Here is a 21,366-nt window from a genome sequence, read left to right as displayed (position 1 = left end):
GCCACAGCTGTGCTCTGAGCCAGAGCTGGAGGATCTGGGACTCACCCCAGCAGAGGCAAAAGCCAGGCGGAGTCTGCACTTCCTAAAAGGCACAGGTGGGAAACGGCGGGAAGCCCGAGATAGCACCGTTGCTGAAAGCAACAGAAAGAGATGCTCCAATCTGTGCTCTAGGCAACGTGAGGATGGGGCTGGAGTAGAGAAGTTGGTAGCAGGAATATTAGACAAACCTAAAACCTAAACACTGCGGGCCGTCTCCAGGGTGAGAGGCCAGGAGGAGCCAGCTGTGGACCGGCCCTTGAGTAGCTGCTTCACTCCCCCTCCACGGTCAGGCCAGCTGCTAATCCTCCCTGCTGCACCAGCTCCAAGGCACTGCTGCCCTCTCCACTGGGACCCATTTCCACCGATTAACTTAACATCCACAGAGATGGGAAATTATCAAGGCTAAGAGGCACAGCGGACTCCTAAGATGCCGGGCAGTGGTCCAGCAGGCATCACCAGGCGCTGCCTCCTGCTCTTTCATTCATTCACAAATTCAGTCCCCAGTCACTAGATGAGGTCCCCCTTTGAGTCAAGGCCACAAGAGGCAGCTTCCGCTCTCTCAGGGGCCAATGCCTGGCAGCAGTGCTGATTCTCACTTGTTCAACAATAAATGACCACCGGGAAGGCAAGTTCAGCACGATGGTCTTCAGCTTGCATGAGGCTGTTTAAAGAAAATGCACTTGGGCCGGGGAGGGGATGGAGGGCATTTGGTACAGGAGCTAAGCTGCTGACTGGGACTCCTGCATCTCCCGCTGAAGTGCCTGGGCTGGAGTCCCTAAGGCACACCCTGGGTGACAGCAGGCAACAGCTTCAGTAATTGGCTCCCTAGGCTGAGCTTCCAGCTCCTGGCTTGGGACTAGCTGAGTTGCAAGCATTTTGGGAGTGAAGTATTAGATGGGAAACCTCTTCATCTCAATCTCCATCTCCCCCTTCTCTGTCTCTAAGTAAGTAACTTAGCAAAACAAATCTTTAAATTTCCTCCAGACCCTGTTTTTGCTTTCCAAGGGTCCTGTGGAACTGGCCTGCAGGTATCCTGCCACAATCACTGGGCTTATACACTTTAGAGTTTGGTATCTGTGAAGCTGCCCACTTGTTAGAACAGTCTCGGAATCCCCAAATCGCTCCTTGTAGCTGGTATTTCCTGTCCTGCTAGAATCACTGGCAGGCTTGCAAAGAGGAGCTGGCTCTGCTGGCTACCAAGGGAAAGGTGGGAGAGGGGCCTCCAGTCCAGGGGCACCCTGGGGTTTCCTGCAGGCTGCCACTGTCTCTTGCCACTCTTGCTCCTCCCTGCTTGGGGGCTGGGTTTTAACTTTCCCAAACCCTCAAGACGTCCAACCTGGTGGAAATGCCTCTTAAGAACAGAAACACAGGTCTCTAAGAAGCAAACATCCCATTTTTCTAAGCAAATTACACATTCTTGAATTTCTGGAAATTCACAAAGATTCAGATCGTTACTAGAGCATATCCTCCAAAGCTTCTGAGAACGCCTTGGAAGTCACGTTTCGTCCACCTCCTCAAGCAGGAAGCCACTTCCGGAGGGCAGCATTCTGGAAGCTTCTCTCTCCGGGAGCTCCCAGCACAAAGAACCAGCAGCAGGAACACAGAGCCTCATCCAGCGTCTTCTGAACCTCCCAAAGGTGGAGGCGATGTTTCTTTGTGGAACAAAACAGTCACCCAAGGGCAGAGCAGCTCAAAAGCTTCCAAGCAAGCTGAGAGGCCGAGGCCGAAGCCAGGAGAAACCGCCCATCAGAAACCAAAGGCCAGGAAACTTAGATCCAAAATAAAAATAGTGCAAAATGCCCAGAATAGCCCAAAAGACAGCTGATGACCTTTCGTTGCAACATGTCTTTATATCACAGTATCAAATGGCCTAGCATCTAAAAGCCAAGCACATCATTAGTGCTGCAAAGGCAGAGGAATGAAGTAAAACATGAAACACACAGGACACAAGCTGATGGTGCAATCTGAAATACAGAAGAAAACCCAAAGACAGTTCCTGCTGTGTTCCCAGGGGACTGTGCTTGGCAAGGGGTCACACCTCCGTTCAAGGCGACAGGCGCAGAAAGCTGACAAGGCTCTGGATCTGAAAGCTGCCACAACTATTGCTACAGAAACAGCACATAATATCATGGGCCTTCGTGGATCCTGCCACCACGGCTGTCAATGGTCACGTCCCTAACTGCAGTCTCCTCTGGGCTAAAGCCACTGTGGGCTGGCAACTATGGGGCAGATGCTCCATAGAACATGGAACACGGGGCACCCTGCACACCCAGCCTGGTTTCTGTAATGATCATGCACAGAGCCTTGGTCTACTGCTAAATAATGGATCTAAGAAACGCTGAAATCCCTTCCCCCAATTCCCCACGCCCGAGGCAGTGGAGAACCTGGCTCACTGGAACACTGGTACGAGAACCCAGCTTTCCCTGGAACATACCACATGAAACCACAGATACACCAAGCAGAGTCAAAATTCCCTTGGACTCTCATCCCCCTTCTTAGAAAACTGTCAGAATAATACACCATAGAGCCATCTAAGCTACTTAGTCCTGCTAATTAAATATATCAATACCTGCTGACTTAAGGGAAAAAACGCACTTGTCCAGTGACAGGGCCAGTGTGTGCGGGCACACACATATCGCGTATTCAATTGTCGGCTAAACGTGTAAGCCAGCCTTTTCTCTCTGTCCACAGTCACCCTCCAGCACTCAGGACTCATACACAAAGCAAGAAAATCAAAATCCCTAACAGCTGGCTTCCTAAGAAGTGACAAGACAGCAAAAGCGATGGAGAATGAAGACTATGATGGCTCTGGCGAGGTATTTTGAGCAAATAGCTGGGAGTAGCCCTGAGTCTCCGCCCACACTCACACAAGCAGCACCTGCCAGAAGGAAGGGCTGGGCAGGCCCAACCCAAGCCAGGTTTGATCGCTGAGATGAGCCTGGACATTGGTTAGCAGGAGGAGAGAGCCCCAGAAGAAAATAAACGCCCAGGCAAAACGTTGCGAGCGACAGATGACAACACAGTCATGTACATCTCGTCTCCAGTTGTAACGAGCCAAGGAAGCACCCGACAGACACACCTGACAGGGATCCACGTGAGTCAGCCACGCCCAGGCAGTATTTTCAGACTTTTTAGGAGAAACTGCCTAAAATAAAGTGTTTGGTCCACAACAGATGACAGGAGACAGAAATCTTCAACTTGCATTTAATACTAATGAGCGAGGTCAAGACGGCAGCGAGAAGGGTGGGAAGCAATGGGCACAGCTGGACAGGAGGACACGACCCAGTGGCTACCAACTGCCTGCCTGCAAACCACCACACTCCAAGGCGGAGCGAGGACACCCAGCGCACAAGCACCTGGACAACCCACGGGCTTCCGGGGACTAATGACAACAAGGCAGAGACGAAACCAGACGTGGGGCCCCACCTCTGGACAGTGTGGGCCGCTGTCATCCCAGGACTCCAGACACAAAGGACAGGGGAGGGTGTGGCCTGCACTCCTAGGCAAACGACCTCTCACTTCCAAGTCCTAGCTGGAGGTGAAAACACACAGTCCCCAGATTTCAGCTTACTTCCATTCCTTCCCATACGACTACTCTTGCTCCCAGCTGCAAACATACCCCTGGGAATGAGGACACAGACCAGAACTATAAAGAAATTATTAAAGGATAGCCGTACTGAGCACTTACTCGTTTATTTTCTTTCCATTTCAGAGAGACATAGAATACTCCATTGCCTGCAACAGCTAGGGCTGGACCAGGCCTAAGCCAGGAGCTAGGAACGCCATCCAGGTCTCCCACATGGGTGGCAGGAGCCATACTGAGCCATCAGCAGCTACCTCTGAGGGTGTGCATCAGCAAGAAGGAGTGGAACCAGGATTCGAATCAGGCACATCCCAATATGGAATGTAGGCGACCCAAGCGGTAACTTAACTATTACACCACACACCTGCAGCCACTACTCAGTATTTATTTTTATTTTGCTAATTACATTTAATTCAAATGCTAATCTTTTTCTTTTACAGATATTTCCCATTCAATCTGGGCCACCACAAAGACTGAAAGTACAGAGATTTTTTCCTTTACATCCCAGTGCAAACCAAAAGAACATCAACAAACTGTTCAAGGTCGCTCTGTGGCTCTGTGGACGCAGTTAACGCTACATTTTAGCTTTTTTTTTTTTTAAAGGATTTATTTATTTATTTGTAAGACAGAGATACAGAGAGATAAGGAGAGAGGCAGGGAGGAGGGTGGGAGGGAGAGAGATCTTCCATCAGCTGGTTCACAACCCAAATGGCCAAAACAGCCTGGCCCAGCCAGTAGCCAAGAGTTTCCTCCCGGTCTCCCATGTGAATGGCAAGGCTCAAGCACTTGAACCATATTCCACTGCTTTCCTGGGCACATTAGCAGGGGCCTGGATCAGAAGTGGAACAGCTGGGACCCAAACCAGCATCCATATGGGATGCTGACACCACAGGTAGAGGATTAGCCTTGTATACCACAGTGCCTGCTCCAAATGCTACTTTTTAAAGACTGAGGTTTTTTTTTAAGACTTATTTATTTCAAAGGCAGAGTTACACAGAGAGAGGAGAAAGAGAGAGAGAGAGAGAGAAAGACAGAAAGGGAGAGAGAAAGAGAGAGAGAATATCTTCCATCTAGTGGTTTACACTCCAAATGGCCTCAAGAGCTGGAACAGAGCTAGGCAGAAGCCAGGAGCCAGGAGCCAGGAACTCTACCCAGGTTTCCCACATGGGTGGCAGGGACCCAGGTATTTGAGTCATCTTCCGCCGCTTTCCCAGGCACATCAGTAGGGAGCTGGCTGCGAAGAACAGCAGCCTGGACTTGAACCAAAGCTCATATGGGATGATGGCATCGTAGACGGTGGCTTAACCTGCTATGCTGCAACCCTGGCCCCTAAAGATTGGTTTTTAATAAGTATTTTCTCCAATATCTGACAACAAATTACTCCCAAATTTTATTTGGGACATTCTCCACTGTGACTATAATGTGAGGACTGGAAATTTAAACAGAAGCCTAAGGCCAAACGCAGCTTCCACCATCCAATGAAGCCATATACTTTTATGCAGATCTTGTCTATTTGCACAGCTTAGACAGAAACATACACACACTTTGGTGAACATGGCATGTGTATTAGTGCCAGTTAAAGTAAATATCGCTGCGAAAAGTGAGTTTATATGTACTCACACAGTCTTAATTCAGTCACGATTGTCTAGTCATGTTGGCTTTTTATCTGCCAAATGGGCATTCACTATTTTGTGAATACAAGTCCTACCCTAAGACCACTTCCTGGGTGGGCATTTGGCCTGGCAGTTAAGACACCTGCATCACAAATCAGAGTGCCTGGGTTCAAGTCCCAGCTTCCAGCTAATGTGTGCATCCTGGGAAACAGCAGGTGACAGCTCAGTTGGTTGGGGGCCTGCCATCCACATGGGAGACCCAGATAGAGTTCCCAGCTCCCAGCTTTAGCCTGGCCCAGCTCTGGTCACTTTGGACATTTAGGGAGTGAACTAACAAATGGCAGCTGTATTTGTCTCTCCCTCTCAGATAAATAAATAATCCTTTAAATGTTTTCTTTTCAGAATACTAGATTACTCATTTGTTAGCTCACAGCTCAGGGAGGGGAAAATCAAGTCTAGTGTACACCGTGAGCCCTCAGAGCTAGCCAGTGCTCACTGACTGTCGAAAAGGGATCACTGATTACAGCCAGCTGGAAATCACCCTACAGGGCTGGCCATGGTGTTCAGCCACCCACCCACACAGGCTGTCCTCAGACTCCTTGATAAATCAAGACGCTTCTCTGCAAAACGCCTGGGAAGAGTTAAGGATATAATGTATAAAACGACCGTTTTCCTTTGTGCAAAATGACACCACTTTCCCACTAAGCTCAGCAACCCTGGTCTTCTTAAACTAACCACACAGACCAGATCAGCCAACCAAGGGTGCCGCCACTGACTCACCCTGCAGAGCGACGTGCCAGGGGCATGTGAACCAACGCTTCCCTTCATCCTTCCTCCGAGTTTCAGTTTAAGGTGAGGCCAGAGGGAAAATATTTTTGCAAGTGTTCACCATGCTTAAAATACACACACACACACACACGCACACACCACTAAGCCTCATCGTTTTAAAAAACGACCTGACAACTCTTACAAAGTAGATGAGTATGAGGTAATATTAGTAATAATAACGAGAGAAATAATAGGGACGGTCAGTCGCTAATGGCATGTGTCCAGAAGCATGCTGCTAACCCCTTCCCCCATAGCAAACTGACACAGCAAATGACCAGGGCATGGTACAAGCGGGCATATTAATATTCCCATTTCACAGGCGAGGAAGCTGGTCCACGAGGTCACGGGGCAGGAAAATGTTAGACCTATGATGGGAACGCAGCATGCTCTCCCAACCAAGCTCTCACAGTTGTCTGGAAAAATCTATTTTTTCCTAGTTTGCTAATTCAATTAAATAAGTAAATGCTTGTCTTAAGATTCATGCTTGAGGGACTGATTTTTCAAGAGCTGGATGGAATGAATTCTGGGGAAAATGCTCGAGAGCACCTTCTGAGTTCCAGCCTGCTCCATCAAATCATGGCTGATTACTCTACTCGTCTCCCGAAACTCTTGTGGTCTTCTGAGCGGGGTCTGTCCCCAGGCTGCCACCTCCCAGGTTCTGGATGCAGCGGGCGAGCTGCCCTGACAGCTCCTCCCGGAGCCCAGACGCTTCTCTCCTCTGGAGCTGGAATCCCTCCCTGTGCCCTGCCTCTGGGGGCGGGCGTTCGGCACAGAAGACGCCGCTAGGCACGCCTGCATCCCATCCTGAAGTGCCTGGGTTCAAGTGCTGGCTCTCATCCAGTTTGCTGATAATATGCTCCCTGGAAGGCAGCAGGTGACAGCTACACTGATGGCTCAATCTAGGGAGACCTAGATTGAGGTTGGCCTCATGATTTCAGCCTAGCACAGTCCCCACCATTGTGCACATTAAGGAGTGAATCAGGGGATGCAAGATCTCTCTCTCTCTCTTTCAAATACATAAAATTATTAAAAAAAAAAAAAAAGAAAAAGAAAAAGAAAAAAAAACCCACAAAGCCCTTCCCAGCCAGGGAATCACCCTCACCCCATGACACTTATTCCAGATCGGGTTTCCACAAGGTTTCCACAAGGCCGCGCCACCCCCCCACCCCCAGGGTCATCTATTAATGCACCTCCTTCCCCCAAGCGCTAGCACACTATCCTTACACAGAAGCACACAAACCACTCAGCTGCCTCCAACCAACGTCACTGCTGATCTAAATGACCAAGCAGTGCTTGGACAAACCAAATCCAACCGTCACCGGATGACGGGTACAAAAATACCCCCAGAGCAGTATGAGTAGTTTGTCCAAACAGGACACCACCTAAGCGTGCAGCAACTGTACAGCAGATACGCAACGGAATCTCAATAGAGCAGGGAGAGAAAAAAAATTACATGCAACATAGGGGATGAATTTCACAGATCTAACAAGCAAAATCAGCCGAGACACAGTCTGTGTGACCCTACTTACAAATTTTACAAAGAGGCAAAATTAGGGACATACTAGAAGTCAGGATGTCAGCTACTCCTGGTGGCATGGGGAGTGGAGGATTCCAGGTGCTGGGACCGGGCACGCCCACTGTGTGATAGTGATTCCACCAAGCCATCGGCTCACCCAGTGCACACCTTCTTCCGTGTTAAGACACTTCAGCAACAAGCTGATATAAAGAGATCCATGAACTTGCCTGGCCTATTCTGCCTGGCTGGCCTGAGAGTGATTGTTTCCCATGGAGCTGAACCATTTCAAGGTCACAGCAGAACTCCACGGAAGGGCCACGACTGAACACCAGACCCTCCATTCTGTCCAGGCACGGGAGGGAGCTACCACGAGTGCCTTTCTCGTTTAGCAGGGTCAGGATCACGTTCCTATGAACATGACCCAGAAGGTTCCAGACTCCTTCTGACACTCATGGCCGAAGAGCATTAAACACCACTTGAGGTTTGGCAAGCAAGCAAAAGCCAGGCAGCTCTGTGTTCACACTTGCAGCCACATGACCAGCGGCCCGACCCTTCCCTCTCTCTGACCCTCAATATCTTGGTCTAGCTCACCAAAATCTTGACTCCCACTTTGCAAGGCTGCCACGAGGCCAAGGTAATAGTGGCAGAGCAGTGTGTGGCACCTGGCAAGCATTTAGGACACGGGTGCATGGTGACCACTGAATCACATCCATCACTTGCTTGTCAGAAGCTCCAGGCAGCAGAGACATGACTGAGCAAGAGGAATGGGGAAGCCACCACCTGCCTTCTCCAAGCCTCCTGGGTCACTCGTGGGTCAGCCGGAGCTTCCAGGAGGCATGTTCTTTCTCAGTGCCACAGGAAGACGCGCTTACCGGCTGCCACGACGTGCCCAAGGCCTGAGTCACGTCACTCCGAGAGTTCAAAAGTAGTAAGGTCAGACGGGTCCCAGATTCTCAAGGATTCGGTAGATAGTCTGACTCTCTTCAGGTAGCTTTAGGACTGGGGAAAATGTACACACGCTGAGCAGCCAGGAAAGCTCACTACATGCACGCAAGCCTCCATGACATCAGAAGGGGACAGTGGCGAAGGGTCAGGCTACTTACGTTTTTAAAAGCCGCAAATTAAATATTGATTTTTTTTCCAGCTCTTTCAATGTTGAATGGACTTAGCAAACTGATCCGTACAAGTTCGTTTACACTGAAAAAAAAAAAAAAAAAGACATTGAAATGACAGATTAAAAATAATTTCAAATTATGGCACACCGGGAGAAAAAAAAAAAGGCTCTCCATGGCCAATTATTATAGAAGCAAAGAATAGCAAATAAGGTAAGAGTTATAATTTAAAAGAAGCAAATATGTACTAGGGGACTTCAAATAAACCTACCCACTGGGTAGCCTTCCTTCCTACAGGTATTCAACTCTGCAATAAAATGCATGACTGACAGCAGAGTCCCAGGCATGACTGGCGGGTGCAGGCAGTCCTGGAGGAATTTCCCAACACGCCCTCAAGTCACAGAAGGAAAGCACTGGTCCATGGTGCCTCTCCTGCAGCCAACTTCACATATGGCCCAGGTACCATCCTCTGGCTGCAGTCCAACATGTTCTAAGCCATTAATGATGCACACCGAGGCACTAGTGGGGTGTCCAAAGTGAACAGTGAGGTCACTGAGCAGCTGCTAGGAACCCAATCCTACAGGGGCTTCTGAGAACTGAGGCAGGAACGAGGGTCTGTGTCTCCGTGGCCAGAGCTGTTTCACTTTGATCTCTTAAGTGTTTCAATGCAAGATTTAGTTAGGGGAGCAGTTCCCTCTGGTGCTAAGAATAGGGTTAGAACAGTCAATGCAACCAAATCATAAGTTCCTCAAAAGTGGGTGCAAAACAATCTCAATGAGCTGACAACACACCAAAATCTAACCACCATCTCTAACAGAGTCTTTAAGGGGAAACATGATGTCCAGTTTCGGGGCCTAGAGCACAGGTCAGCCGAGCCAGGAGGCAGAGCCTGGGCCTTCTCTTCCTTCCTCACTCAGCACCTTCATCCCTGCCCCGGAACAACACATCGAACAAAGGACACCTACAGCTCCCTGAGGGTGAACAAGCAACGAGGGGTGGGTTGAGGGTGGGGAGAGCCTGAGAGGTGGAGCTATGGTTTGGAAATGCTTTGCCACAACTCACATTGAAGCTTCTTCTACCAATGCACCGGTACTGCAAGACGGCTGAGCCTTTAAGAGGTGGGCAGGTGACTGGGTCTTGACCACATTCTGGAAGGGGTTAATGCTGGTCCCGTGGACCAGGATGGGTCTCACAGGAGCTTCCATGAGAGCTGACTGTTATACAAGAACAAGCCCGCTGCCTTCCCTGGTTTCCTCTCCCACCACAGGACTGCTCTCGTCCTCTCTCACACCCACGCCCACCATGGGGTGCCATCCATCACGAGGCCATCACTGCAAGCCCAGGTGGGCGCCATGCTCTTGGATCACTGAGACCATGAGTCAAAATCAGCCTCCTTTCCTTATAACTTAACCTGCCTCAGGTACTGTGTTGTGGTGACAGACGACAGTCCAGGATGGACTGGGGAGCTCTAGCAGGAAGTGAGAACAAGACGCCACAGGTGTAAGTGAGCCCATTCCCAGACCCTGCCCCAGTCCATCCCATCCGCCTGGCTGCCGGACGCACATCTGGGCTCTCGGACAGCAGAGAGAAAGGAGGAACTTAGTGCAAGGGTTTTAAAAGAAGAAAAAAATGTATTAATGATCTAGAACACCTAATGCAAAACAGCACGTGCCAAGCAAAAGCTAACTAAATAAGGAGCACTAGGACAAAGCACATGCTGCCTGAACTTGCTCCAGGACAATCTGCATGAACTTGAAGCACTGACTCCATCCTATCCCCCCACCACTCCCAGCACAGGACTCCTGATTCCTTGTCCAACCAGGACTGAACACATACACACTTAGAAACATGACCCATTCTATTTTTTCTGTTTTCGTCAGCGGTCTCCTTTAAATGAGTCAAAGATGTTCTTTGTTGCCCAGTTTTGGTCGAATGCAAGGGGTTTTACTCACTTCCTCAGGAAGAACACTCAGCTCTAACTGCAGACCAACAACCGCTCACAGAAAGGCTGGCTGGCAAGTGCCGTGTGAAAACAAGGACGCCTTATTAACCTGCAAAGGCAGCCGTACAAACTCCAGACCTGGGCAGACAGCATTTCTAGAAGAAAAGCCCGCAGTGTTATCACCGCACAGTCACGGGTAGCTCTGAATCTGACTCAGAAACCTCTGCCATACCGAGATGGCAGAAGACAAAACACAGTGGATATTTGTGTCCGTTTAACAAAATAAGCCCTTAGAGCATCTTGCTCACTCTGGGTTTCAATTGCAATAAAACCCTCCAAGTGACTTAGACAGATTCCTTTGAGACGGAAAACACATTTATTACTATTGCTCATTTTCCAAATCTCTTTGCTAGTCGAAAGGATGACCATCTAAACAGAGAGTACCATGTTAGGAAGTGATGGGACTGTGTCTAAGCATGCACATTTCATGCTTTACAACGACATGAAAATCAAGCCTCTTTCAGATCATCTCAGGGTCTGAAGCCGACTCCGTAGGCTGCATTTATCTTGTTAATAAAATGCAGCCATGCCCATCCACTCACACACTCCGGACACTGCCTTCTGCAAGACGCCGTGACAGACCTGGGCAGCAGCAGCCAGAGACCCAGGACAAAATGTGTACTACCTGACCCTTTCGGAACACATTTGCCGACCTCTGCTTGAAAGGAGGACCAAGTCTTGAAATAAAAACTGCTCACCCTGTTTTAATCATACTCCTGGATAACTACCTAAGTCACTTAACCTTTAGCTGCTTTAATTTTTTCATGTATTTATTTATTTTTATTTTTTTGTTTATATATTTGAGAGGCAGAGAGCCCGAAATCTCCCATCTGCTAGTTTAACTCCCCAAATGCCCACAACAGGTGAGGCCAGAGCCAGGAGCCAGGAGCCAGGAGCTCAGTCCAGGTCTCCCACATGGGTGGCAGGAACCCAATCAGCTAAACCGCACCACTGCTCCCCAGGGTCTGGATTAGCAGAAATCCGGAGTCAAGAGCTGCAGCCAGAACTTGCACCCAGGCACTTGGACATGAGACATGGGCAGCCTCCTCTTCCTCTTAACTGCTAGACCAAACACCAGCCCCTAATCTCACTTACGATACACTAATCGCCAATATTCACTGGGAACGTTGACACCCAACACTAACTTAAGGGATTTTCTTCTAGACCATCAATAATGAAATGAGTTTAACACTGAATGAGATCCCACGTGCAAATGAAAATGTCCCTACCGCACAAATGAGGAAGGTCAGGCAGAGGAGTCACATCACCTGCCCGGGGTTACGGAGTAGCAAAGCCAGGGCCAGAGACCAGGCCACCCGGCTCCACGGCTGGTATCACACAAACTCCACGTAGGTCTCAAAGGTTGGTTAGGTAAACAGAGTGGAGCACACTTCTTCACAGCTTCGGACAAGGGACCACTAAACAGGAATACAGAATGTACTTCGTAGACACTGAGGTCCATTCTCGATGAAAGCTGACCTTGGAACATTGTTGGGTACGAGCCCATCCTCACCTTTATTCTGATCATAAGCGACCAAAGATCCCAACTCACTGGCAACGTCTATCTTTCCTTGGTAAGTAAGGCACCTCTCAGCATGTCAGCCCTCCAGCATGAAGAAGAGAGACCCAACATCATCCAGATTTATTCCCATCTAGTCTTATCCTCCACTGAGTTTCCATCTGGGAAAAAAGCTAAATAAACATCAACAGGAATTATGGAAAGATTGGCCCGGCAAGAAGGACTCAATCCAGACACAACTATTATCACATGTCCAGGAAAAAAAATCCCTTTGCTGAATCACCCCACACTTCCTGAAGTTCCCTGGACTCTCTGGAGGAAATGTGTCATCTACATGTCACCCAGTGCCCTTCTGTACTGAGAAACAGGTTGATGCGGCTCCAGATGGACAGGGAGAAAATACACTATTAAAATACCTATCGCCAGTTCATGTGCAGCCAGAGACACTCTGAGTCACCTCAATCTCTACAAATCATTTATTTTATTTATTTGAAAGGCAAAGAGACAAAGACAGACTGAGAAAGTTCTTCCATCCACTGATGCATTCCACAAATGCTTGCAACAGTTGAGACACAGCCAGGCTGAAGTGAGAGCCAGGAACTCCATTGGGGTCTCCCATGTGGGTAGCAAGAACCCGACTACTTGGGCCATCACGTGCTGCCTCCCAGACTGTGTTTCAGAAAGCAGCTGGAACCGGCTGTGGAGCCAGGACTCGAACCCAGGCACTCCAACACACCTAGCACCTAGCGTGCCAAGCGTGTCTCAGCTGCTATGCCGAACTCCCACCCCTGAGGTATCTTTTTAGTCAGGCTAGTCTTGAATTGCCATTTGTAAAAAATGGAATTCAATGCTAAGTAGTCTCTTTTAGTGCAAAAGAAAATACTGAAAGCCATGCATGATTTTTTTAAAAAGATTTATTTATTTATTTGAAAGTCAGAGTTACACAGACAGAAGGAGAGGAAGAGGAAGAGGGAGAGGGGGAGGGGGAGAGGGGGAGAGAGACAGACAGACAGAAAGGTCTTCTATTTGCTGGTTCACTCCTCCGATGGCTACAATGGCCGGAGCTGCACTGATCCGAAGCCAGAAGCCAGGAGCTTCTTCTGGGTCTCCCATGCAGGTGCAAGGGTCTAAGCATTTGGGCCATCTTCTACTGCTTTCCCAGGCCATAGCAGAGAGCTGGATTGGAAGTGGAACACACAGGACTCGAACCAGCACCCACAGGGGATGCTGGCACTGCAGGTGGCAGCTTTACCCGCTAAGCGACAATGCTGACCCCAGTTTTTTTTTTTTTTAAATATGCATTTTCATGAAGACCACTCCTACTCCTACCTCTGAGGCCACATTCATGTTGTACCCTCTGCAAAAGATCCCATTTGTCCTTCTGCCAACATCACATTGAGTGTACAGGCCAAATCTCTGTGCTACATAGTGCGGGCTGTAATTTGCATTTCCTGCCCAAAGGATCATCCCTTACAATCCAGCAGAGGAAACAGGTCCACAAAAGGTGGAAAACAAGTTATATACCAAAGTTTCAACTGCTACAGAACTTCTACTAGCAAATCTAGAAAGACGTTAGGGAGAGCCCATCACTGACCTGGACCCGACTGAGTGCTTCAGTTTGTAAAGTTCTTGGAGGATCATATAGGATGAAGGTTTAGGTCACAGATTTCGGAGTCAGACAGACCTGGGCCCAAAATCCTGACTTCTTTTGAGTGGAATATGGTTTGTAGGAGTCAGAGTTTAGAGCAAACGGAGGGACCAGCAATGTGGCGTAGCAGGTAAAGCCACCGCCTGCAGTGCCGGCATCCCATGTGGGCGCCAGTTCAAGACCCAGCTGCTCCACTTCCAATCCAACTCTCTGCTATGGCTTGGGAAAGCAATAGAAGGTAGCCCAAGTGCTTGGGCCCCTGCACCCATGTGGGAGACCTGGAGGAAGCTCCTGGCTCCTGGCTTCAGATTGGTGCAGCTCTGGCTGTTGCGGCCAGTTGGGGGAGTGAACCAACAGATGGAAGACCTCTCTTGTGCATTCTCGTTCTCTCTCTCTCTCTCTTTCTGCTTCTCTTTTTCTCTGTGTCTTTTTCACATATGTCCCCATGTGGTCATTCTCATGGCCAACAGGATTTACTATTTCCACCGCCCATTCATCCAACCACTCCATCACACATTGATTTTTACTGCCTAAATATCCCAACAGTATCTTCTGCTTTCACAATAAGGTTCCGCTATCACATAACAGACTCTTCCAAACAGACCTCTGGCATTTTCAAGTTTTAGACTGAGAGGAGATGGGTGTGTTGTGGTGCAGCAGGCTAAGCTGCCACTTGAGAAGCTCACGTCCCATACTGGAGTGCCGGTTTGAGCCTTGGCTACTCAGCTTCCCATCCAGCCCCCTGCTAATGCACCTGGAAAGCAGCATATGACAGCTTAGTACCTGAGTTCCCACCACCCCAAGTGGGAGTTCCTGGCTCCTGGCTTCACCATAGCCCAATCCAGTTACTGTGGCCATTTGGGGAGCGAACCAGCAAATACAAGATCGATCTCTCTCTCTCTCTCTCTGTCAATCTGCCTTTCAAATAATAAAATAAACAAATCTTTTCAAAACTTCTTAGATTTAGGATCCCTGTTAAGTACTGTGTTTAGCTGAGAAGCAAATTTTTATTTATTTGAAAGGCAGAGAGATGGAGACAGAGAAAGGGCAATCCCATCCACTGCATTGGTTTACTCCCCAAACGTCCCTAACAGCTGAGGCTGGGTCAGCCCAAAGCTGGGAGCAAGAATTCAATCCAGGTCCCCTGCATGGGTGGCAGAGACCCAAGTACTTGAGCCACCACTTGCTACCTCTTAGAGTGTGCGCTGGCAGGAAGCTGGAGTTGAGAGTGGAGCTGGGATTTGACTGTTGGGACTCCGATATGGGATATGAGCGACCCTTGGTGTCCTGACCACTGCATGAAATCCCCACCTCTGAGAAACAAATTAAAGTCATGAGCTTGAGCTGTTGTGTGGCTAGTTACTTGGGGTCCACCCACCAACATCTGGATTCCAACACAGCATTTTTCTTCCTATCCAGTAGTAATTCTTACAAGCAAACCGAAAACGTACTTCTTCGTGGGTCAGTCCAAAAAAAGGCCAATGGCCAGTGCTAATGCTGGAAGTAAAGCCCAAGTGAGTGGCACAAGAGGGTGATGGCCCTAGGCCAGAAAATAAGTGGCCGCGGGAGAGAGGAACAGGCCACAGGCATGTTGTGCTATTTGCAGACTAAGAATGGATAAAGGCTTTTTGGATCTTTCCTCCACACATCCTGTTTTCCATGCTGGAAATACAAGCTGAATGAGTAACTCCACCAGCTAATGTCCCCAAGTCCTCAGGGAACCCCCTTCCTCTGCCCAGTTCAAAGTCACCAGAGGGTCACTCTCCCTCGAGGTTCCGGAACGTGAGCGTGTGCTGTGTCTATTGACATACGGCATCCAACGAGGCCCACATGTTTTTAAACGAGCACGCTGCTTCTCAATCTTATTTGTAGCATGCGGTAAGGGCTTGCCGGCTTTCTTTGCCAATACTGGCAAATCAACTTTAATTTTCCATAGGCAGATTCCAATTCAAAGATACTGAACAGTCTGGGAATTCAAAAGTTGCTATTCTTTGAACATTTTTGGCTGACATGATTACAATCTGCCATCAAGTTATATATGGAAATAAACATATGCACACTGTGTGCTGTAAGGGACAGAGTGCTGGGCCTGAGGGTGAGGGTTCAGCTTCCTAGCACATCAACTTTTCTTTGTGGCCAACAGTTTAAAACAGTATGGACTACAGTGCAGGAATTTCCATAACACTGCACTAAAACACCATATGAAATATTATAGACCAGCACACAATTTATATAATAATGTACTAGAATTTCCATGAAAATATTCTGGACTGTAACATAAGATGTACAGAACAACAGAGCTCAGCAGTGGGTTTCCGTCAAGTTTGGGGCACACACTGTAATGTTCAGTTATTAGGACACGTGTTCCGTCCCTATGCGGAATGTACAAGATGCCAAATCAAGCACTTTCACCAAATTGTTAACTCTTCTGTTACTGCCAATATCACCCCACAACTATGAAGTCAAACCACTCTTCTCCCACAAGCATTCCCAACTCATATGAAATTTGTACAGTGATTGTCAGAACAGAAAACAATGACTTCAGCCCACTGGTATACAGCACTCTATCGTGCCAGCAGAACTCCAGGCAGCAACGTCCCCACAGTGAGGTCATCACGGTGAGGTCATCATCTGGAAAAGGAGCCGGCCCACTAGGAGCTGTCTCAGTGCTGACCCAGCAGGAGTAAGGCCTCTCCCTCTGGCACTGGCCCCCGGGGGTGGGTATGTTTTCGCTGTCAGCCATGAACCATGATCTCTGCATCATGTGTATTCAGCAAATGGATTGGTGGATTTTCCAAATCGCTTCCTAGGAATTAAGCTAGTAACATAAGGAAGAGTATACATGTAAAGGTTTAGAGTAAGGCATTCAAAACAGTAGCAAGGCAGGCATTCGGCATCTTGGGACACCTGCATCCCATGTCTGAGTGCCTACATTAACTTGGGTTCGGCTCCTCATTGTAGCTTCCTGGTACTGTGCACCCTGGGAAGGCGGCAGGCGATGGCTCAAGTATCTGAGCTCCTGCCACGCACATGGGAGACCTGGATGGCGTCCCAGGCTCCCAGCTCCAGCCTGGCCCAGTTCCAGGTGTTGCAGTCATTTGGGAAATGAACCAGCAGATGTGAACTCTGTTTCTCTCTCTCTCTCTCTCTCTCTCTCTCTCTCTCTGCCTTTCAAGTAAATAAAATGATTTTAACATAGCATTTCATAAACTAGAAGTACACAAGGCAGTGGCCCTACCTAGCTACCTGCTATTCAAACTGTTTCTGCTTACATATGTCTCTCGAATTTTACAGACTTATTTAGACTGAAAAACGATTTATCTTTTTAAGAAAATAACAGTTAAAATACCTGATCCTTTGATTTTTTTGCTTCCATGAAAGCTGGAAAGACGCAATGACCTATAACCTTCTGTTAAGTCTTCAAGAGAGAACCCACTGCAATTCTTTAAAAAAAGGACTTAGTAGAAAATGGTTGCTGCTTTCCTATCCATTTGCCCCAACCATCAGCAAAGGTAAAGTCAAAACACTAGGGACAAGGTGCAGCTCATCTCTGCCGGGAAAGATTTTTAACACAGGAAAAGGCAACGTTCTAAACCCATACAAACCAAGGCTGACACCCGAGCTTTTCTGATCCCTGTCAACCCACTAGGAAATTCTTTATGCACACAATTGCCCCTCCTTTTCTCCCATTCCCTCCTCTTCTCATCACAGCATGGGCCAAACTGGTGGATGTAATTTTTTTTAGGATAAATTGGCAATTGGTGATGGTTATCAAAAGCTTTAAAAATGTAACTGCCTTAAACCCAGCATTCCACATGAATTAAGCTTAAATAACCAAACAAGCAAAAAAAAAAAAAAAACAAAAACAAAAACAAAAAAACATGTACATACTTTTCATACCAATATTATTTATAACAAGAAAAATGGAAACGATCCAAATGTCTAACAATAAGTACCCTCAGGTGCACCCACTGGACAGGATTTTAAGTAGGACAAATACTGCAGGGCACAGAACAGTCAAGACTCACTAATGGGTCTCTGGTTTGTAAAATACACACACACACACACACACCCCAGGTAAACAGCCAGAGGGAAACCATCTATGGTCTCCAACACTTTCTTCTGTTCGTCACAGACCCCACAGCAGTCTCTCATCAGAAACACCACTCATTAGAGATGGGGGAGAAAGGAGGGGTCCCCCGGGATTGGCCACCCACACCAACATGTTCCCAGTGGTTGTCTCTGTATGCGAGAATGTCAGATGAGTGTGGTTTTGTTTTCCTTTTTTGTGGATCTATATTTTCCTTTGAATTTTTATTCATTTATTTATTTGAGAGGCAGGCAGGCAGGCAGGTAGAGAGACAGAGCGAGAGCACCTATTCGTTGATTCATTCCTCCAAACGCCTGCAACAGCTGGGGATGGACGGGGCCAGAGCGGAGAGCCAGGAACACACGGTGGCAGGAGTCCGATGACAGCAGCCATCACCCCTGTCTCCAGGGACTGCAATAACAGAAAGCCGGACTCAGGAGCCAGAGCCGGGCAACACACCAGGTACCCCAGGTGCAGTACAGGCGCCTTTACCACTTTGCTCAACAGACATCCCAAGATAAACTTTGGGGTGAAAACAAGACGGTGTGAAACACCCTACATTTCCTAGAGAAAACGTAGACCCATGAGCGACTGAGTGTGGCACAGAGCAGCAGCACGCAGGGGATGGGGAGGGGAGAGTGTTTCAGACAAGGGGCAGTGGGAAGAGAAGCGGAATGGCAGACAGGGCGTGATCACGTGAAGACCTCACCAGTTTCCTCTTTCCTTTTAAGCAGTGACAGAAGAGTTCAAGTTCACCAAAATCATGTGAATAGCACCCTCTCTCGGCCCAGAAGCCTGCGGGTCACAGCCAGCACACCAGAGAGGGCCAGGGGGCCCCACAGCGGCGGGCGCCTCCCTCCTGCCTCCTGGATGGATGGGGAGGTGACACGGCTCACTCCGGCTCAGGGAGTGGATGGACAGATTTCACCAGCAGCAGCATTTAACCAAACCAGCTCCCACCTAACGGACCAGCCAAAAACGTCAGCGCGGGCAGGAGCCTGGAGTAGGGATTAAGACACCACCTGCGACATTCAATGTGCATACAGGAGCCTTGGGTCTGGCCCAGCCACAGCTGTCCAGGCACTGGGGAGTGACATCGCAGACAGAAGATCTCTCTCTCTCTCTCATTTTTAAAAATATCTGAATAAGTTAAACCTACAAGTAGACCCTAAAGCTCCCCCATCACAAAAAGGAACTAGATTTTACTAAGGGAAAGTCACACGCCTCTCACGACAAGGAGCAGTTGAGAGAAACACAGACAGCCGGACAGTCTGAAAACCAAGAACCTTTATTAAAGGCTTTTTGTACCAGGAATGAACCCAACTTCTGTTCGTCATGGTGTTTCTGAGCACAGACTGCCCTGCTGTGTGATAGTGCATCTTCCACATCTCACAAATAGCAGACAGAATCACTTCTTTGCATCCAAACACAGAGCTGACCGTGCCATTATATCAGGGACAAAGAAGAGGCAGCGCTTCCTGGACGGGTGTCTATCATGTGCCAAGCCTGGTGTCGAGCGTAAAAACTGCTAATCTTCTGGGCTCTTGGAGGAGAGGGAACATTCAATAGTCTTATGTTTTCGTTATGAATAAAACAGAAGTTCCCATTTAAGATAAGTGTTCATTGCCTACCAATGGACTACATGTTGAAGGGAGCAAAAAAAAAAATTACTGAAAAAATCGTGATAAGGCAGAGTTTCTTTTTGGGGAGAAAAAGCGTGGAGTCCAATAGGAGTGCTCTGTTATGGCATCACATAATATAATGACAGCTGTCATATGAGATGGTCAGGTGGATGTGGGGAAGCAGGTGGCAAATATAACTTAGAGCTAAGGGTAGTTACAGGGGATTTTTTTTTTTTTTTTTTGACAGGCAGAGTGGATAGTGAGAGAGAGAGACAGAGAGAAAGGTCTTCCTTTTTGCCGTTGGTTCACCCTCCAATGGCCGCTGCGGCTGGCACATTGTGCTGATCCAAAGCCAGGAGCCAGGTGCTTCTCCTGGTCTCCCATGCGGGTGCAGGGCCCAAGCACTTGGGCCATCCTCCACTGGCTTCCCGGGCCACAGCAGAGAGCTGGCCTGGAAGAGGGGCAACCGGGATAGAATCTGGCGCCTCAACCAGGACTAGAACCCAGTGTGCCGGCGCCGCAAGGTGGAGGATTAGCCTGTTAAGCCACGGCGCCGGCCAGTTACAGGGGATCTTTAAGAAGCAATGAGCAAGAGGCAAGTCTGAGCCAGATGCAGAATTTCAACGGGTAGCAGAAGGGATGGAAGAAGAAGAGAATTCCAGGCAGAGGGGCCCAGGACATGGGGTCGACACGTGTGGAGTATTTGGGGAATGGCTGAAGGCCCAGACGGCCGGAGTGAGGACCAGTGGCGGGGCAGCGAGAGGGGCTGGACCCTGAAGACACCTGACATGCCGAGGCAGGGAGACTGGGCTGGGAACTGGAAGCTGAGTGACAGCCTTTGAGGTTTTCTGAGCCAGGGAGTGGGCTGCTCAGAGTTGGGTTTTCCACGGGGCAATCAGGGTCTGTGAAAGAATGGGCAGAGACAAGGGACCATCTCTACCCTTAAGCAGAAGCCAAAGACCTCCAAAGGAAGGCATGGACCAGCAGCCAGCCATATGTCGGATGGGGAACACAGCACCACTTGGCAACTGGAATCACCGGGAAGGTGATAGAGAACCGGGGGACAGCTCCAAAGGCTTGAACAGGAAAAAGAGCAGTGCCATTAGGAGAAACAGAAGTGAGCTGGGGAGCTGAGGGCGGGGGGAGCTGGCAGGATGAACCCCATACCAGACGCCCAGTGTGATGCACCCGTCATGGTACGCCGCAAGCCCATAGCCCAAGTGCGGAGAAGGCCAGCGAGGAAATCTCAGAGCTGTGGAATGTTCAGGAAGGAGCAAGGGGAACCAGTACAGCCAGACAGCAAAGTGGCTGTTGGGAAAGGAGAACCAGATTCCTACAACCTCAGGATCTGCACAATCAGGAAGTCAGCTGAAGAAGTTATGGCAGGGAACACTGCTCCCCCGCAGAGTAAATCCAACGTGACGAGGAGACAGGGCAGGAGGGCTGACCACAGCACACCTTGAATGTTTTCATGCTGATGTCAGGTGGTGGTGATGAGACAACAGACACATGAGAAAGGAAATGAGTGACCCCGGACGCAAACGGTGCTCAGGGGAACACAGAGAGCCAAGATTGGCAGTAGCTGCCAGGGCTCTGTTAGCCTCCACGGCATCACGAACGTGACTGAGACACAAACCGGAAACTGCACTTCCCCCCAGCAAACAGAAGATGTGGCCACGCGGCGCCCAAGCAATGACAGCAGTCACGGCCGCCCCGACCTGGCGGCGTTTTGCAGCTCCCTGTGCACCGCCTCGTTCAGTTCAGCAACTTCGAGGGCCTCTGGTGGCATCTGTA

The 21,366-nt window shown here is 49.0% G+C and overlaps 1 protein-coding gene and 1 non-coding gene across 9 annotated transcripts in view; both read right to left on the bottom strand.

The window, feature by feature from the left end:
• The window catches only part of PPFIBP1 (PPFIA binding protein 1), a 180,300-nt gene that overhangs the window by 110,115 nt on the left and 48,819 nt on the right, over positions 1 to 21,366 (bottom strand). For all 8 annotated transcript variants that reach the window (XM_062194982.1, XM_062194984.1, XM_062194989.1 and 5 more), the window contains exon 2: positions 8,683 to 8,776. The gene's annotated coding sequence lies outside the window, so the exon portion shown is untranslated. The remainder of the gene's footprint in view (positions 1 to 8,682; positions 8,777 to 21,366) is intronic.
• Positions 4,061 to 4,182, bottom strand: LOC133762659 (small nucleolar RNA SNORA31). The gene has a single exon (XR_009866328.1). It is a non-coding gene; the product is annotated as a small nucleolar RNA SNORA31 (small nucleolar RNA).

The sequence above is a fragment of the Lepus europaeus genome, chromosome 6, assembly GCF_033115175.1.
Source record: "Lepus europaeus isolate LE1 chromosome 6, mLepTim1.pri, whole genome shotgun sequence".
Taxonomy (NCBI): domain Eukaryota; kingdom Metazoa; phylum Chordata; class Mammalia; order Lagomorpha; family Leporidae; genus Lepus; species Lepus europaeus.
Note: the sequence above shows the minus strand (reverse complement) of the source record. Positions and strands in the feature narration are given on the sequence as shown.